We start from the raw sequence: 3,071 nt of genomic DNA, 5'->3' as shown, positions 1-3,071 counted from the left end.
GACTTACCCATTCAGGTAGGCTCCAAGGTAAACATCTCATTTTGAACTCTGTATCCAACTCTTGATGTAACTTTCAGATTCAAATTGTGATTGTCCAGATCTCTGAATGGACTATGGCTCGAGGAATCCATACACATCAAAATTCCCCACTCGCACACTTGTCTCAGTCAGATGGCTGTGTTGTTAAGTCAAAGTTAATTATGTATGAATTCAAAACAATTACTTTGGTAATTAATAGTAATCTAAAATGACTTACAGAATCCACAACTGTATAACAGATATGCTGAGACATTGACCACCGTGTGCAATTTCAGAGAGATCTTCGTGCTTTATATACAACGGGAAGTTTTGATTAAACACCCCGAATATGGTAGCATCCCACATAACCTGGAGCGACTTCAAAAATAGTTGTGGGATGGTCAATGTCATCAGGTACAGGGGATCATTGACCTCTTCATCCGGGCTTTCTGGAGGTTTTGCTGGAGACACAGCTGGCTGTTGATAAAACATAGTTAATTAGCAAGTTTTGATTACAGTGAACAAGAGAAAACGTATAGGTCATTCATGGAACGTGATCCATATAGGTCACGTACATCAATCACATGCCCAAGAGAAAACATAGGAATAGTGGCCAATAAGAAGAATAATCACGGTCAAATATGCTTTTTAATTTGTCTTATATATTAACATTAATACTAATTTGTAACCAATATTATTATATTTTGTCTCAAGTTTTGAAGAACACAAAGCTTATGATAAAATAATTAAAATGCGTAAGACAATCCATAACAGGTTGAGATCTTGCTTTAATCAAGGATTCATGAGTTGGATTATTAAAACATTGTTCTGTTGTAAGTTAGTCAACTTATTAAAACATTCATTATTTTAACATAGACTAACCTTGAGAGCTAAAGCACGGTCAAAGCTTTCAATAGCATTATCAGGCTCACCAAAATTAAGTTGTGCTCTGCCAAGTGTGACCCATGCCTGGAAGGATCAAGATTAAAATAAATGCATAATTAGAAGACTGTCAAATGAATTAGCATTGTTGTACTTGGCATGACCATTGGTGATTCAAAATAAAACTTTGGCATATTTTTCAGTTTAGATTATATGTCCTACAAATACAATCTGCAAAGGATTTGGTATATATATAAGCAGTGATCGTATACCAAATTTAACACAGAAATAGCATACAAGCCAACCTAGCATCGAAGAGGGTGAATCAACAAAACATTTGCAGTTCAAGTTAGAGCATTTTCTCTTGTTCACAAGAAAAATATAACAAGGTTCTAGATCTTACAACTTGGATTTGCAATGCTAATTCCTTTATAGCATTGACCACATTCATCACTTACAGGAACAATGTGAGTCGGGTGAAAATGATATTGAATTTCAAATACATATTCGTACTACTACTAGTTATTTTGGATACACTAAAAAAACAAGGCAAACCAATGATTGTCTCAAATTGCAACCTGAATTTGGACATCAAAATGAGGAAGACCAATTGTATGCATGAAATAGATTACATATGCACAGGTCAAAGTTTTTCTGAATTTAAAAATGGACAAAAGGCATTTCAAAGCCCAAAAGAAGAAATACATTGTTAGTTATACCCTCCGAATGTACGGCGTCGTTTGTTTGTGTCTTCCCCAAAACACTTTCTTTGGTTTTGTGACTGTGTCTGTCAAGGGTTTGAGAGAGCAGAATGGTTCTATCAAACAAGAAACTGAAGCTTAAGCTGAGTGATGAATTAGTCCAAAGCAACTCCAACGCTGCCGCTGAACTCTTCTAGACTCTGCCACGCCCACACCCAGATTCTTCAAGAGAGAGAAACGAAGAAAGCTTCGATCCGACCAAACTACACAACAATCCAATAAGGAAAATGAAACTGAAACACAGGGTTCACCCAATAAGAAGACAAAGAGGAAGAAGCTAGAGGACGATCATGTGAGAGACGGAGAAAAGGACCCTAGAATATTGTTGTGATGTTTGTTTCTCTTGTTTTCTTTCAAAGCACACACCATAGAATATTAATTTACTAATATGATATTAATTTAAAAATGGGACCCAGCCAAAAGTACGAAACATATAAAAGAAAATAATAAATAGTAAATATGGCCCAGCCAAAAGTACGAAACATCGTAGATATTTTGTCGCCATCAAAAGGTCTAATTATTTATTTTTGCCTTTCGTTTAAATTAAAATCAAAACAAATATCCCAATGTCAAAGACCAACGCAATTATTCAAGCAATGAGAGGTTGGTGGTGAATTTGACTACCTCTATATCAATTTGAAAATAATCCAATAATAAAAAATTATAACCTATGAATTATATAAAATTAAGAAAATAATATCAATGTCTTTTGCATTTTCTAATTAAGAAAATAAGAAAAACATACTGGCCGGTACCGATTATATAAAATGTGTGCATAAAATAAATTATACAATTATTGAATATGTATATAATATGAATTATTCAATTACAATAGAACAAGATACTATTTAAAAAAAAAACATTTTCATACGTCAATTATCATTTACACTTCTTACCAATAAAATGATAAAATTAGACTATAGTATATAAAAAAAATCTTGATAAGACTTACTGTCGGTCCCATTTAATTTAGAATTTAGTAAAACTAATTTTTATAGAAACTAAAAATTAATTTTTAAAAGAAATATTAAATTAATCAATTTATAATGAAAAAAATATTTCTTTACAAATTAATTGAAATTTATTTCTATATAAATAACACAATATACACATTTTTTTAATTAAATTAATTTTCATAGAAAAAAAATGAAAAATAATAATTCCAAAAAAAAAATACTAATATGATATACTTTCTCCTCTGTTCTTAAAAATATAAGATTATTTTAAAAAAATCCTTAAATACAAAGCATAGTGCATTTTAATTATTAACAATTATTTTTTATATAATAAATTGTAATTTTTTTCTATTTTAAATAATCATCATAATTAAAGTTTTTGACTCTATAAATCTCAATATAATTTTAAAAAATTGGATCTTTTTGAGCTAATCATTATAATGTTGATTAATTT

General features: G+C 30.6%; 1 long non-coding RNA gene across 1 annotated transcript; it reads right to left on the bottom strand.

Moving 5' to 3' along the window:
- Positions 1-262: 262 nt before the first annotated feature.
- LOC114386869 lies at positions 263-1,874 on the bottom strand. Its single transcript, XR_003661189.1, has 3 exons — positions 1,620-1,874; positions 901-987; positions 263-495 (listed from the first exon to the last, which is right to left on the bottom strand). It is a non-coding gene; the product is annotated as an uncharacterized LOC114386869 (long non-coding RNA).
- Positions 1,875-3,071: the final 1,197 nt, after the last annotated feature.

The sequence above is a fragment of the Glycine soja genome, chromosome 15 (genome assembly GCF_004193775.1).
Source record: "Glycine soja cultivar W05 chromosome 15, ASM419377v2, whole genome shotgun sequence".
Lineage (NCBI taxonomy): Eukaryota > Viridiplantae > Streptophyta > Magnoliopsida > Fabales > Fabaceae > Glycine > Glycine soja.
The sequence above is the reverse complement of the archived record's forward strand: the minus strand, read 5'-3'. Positions and strand labels throughout refer to the sequence as shown.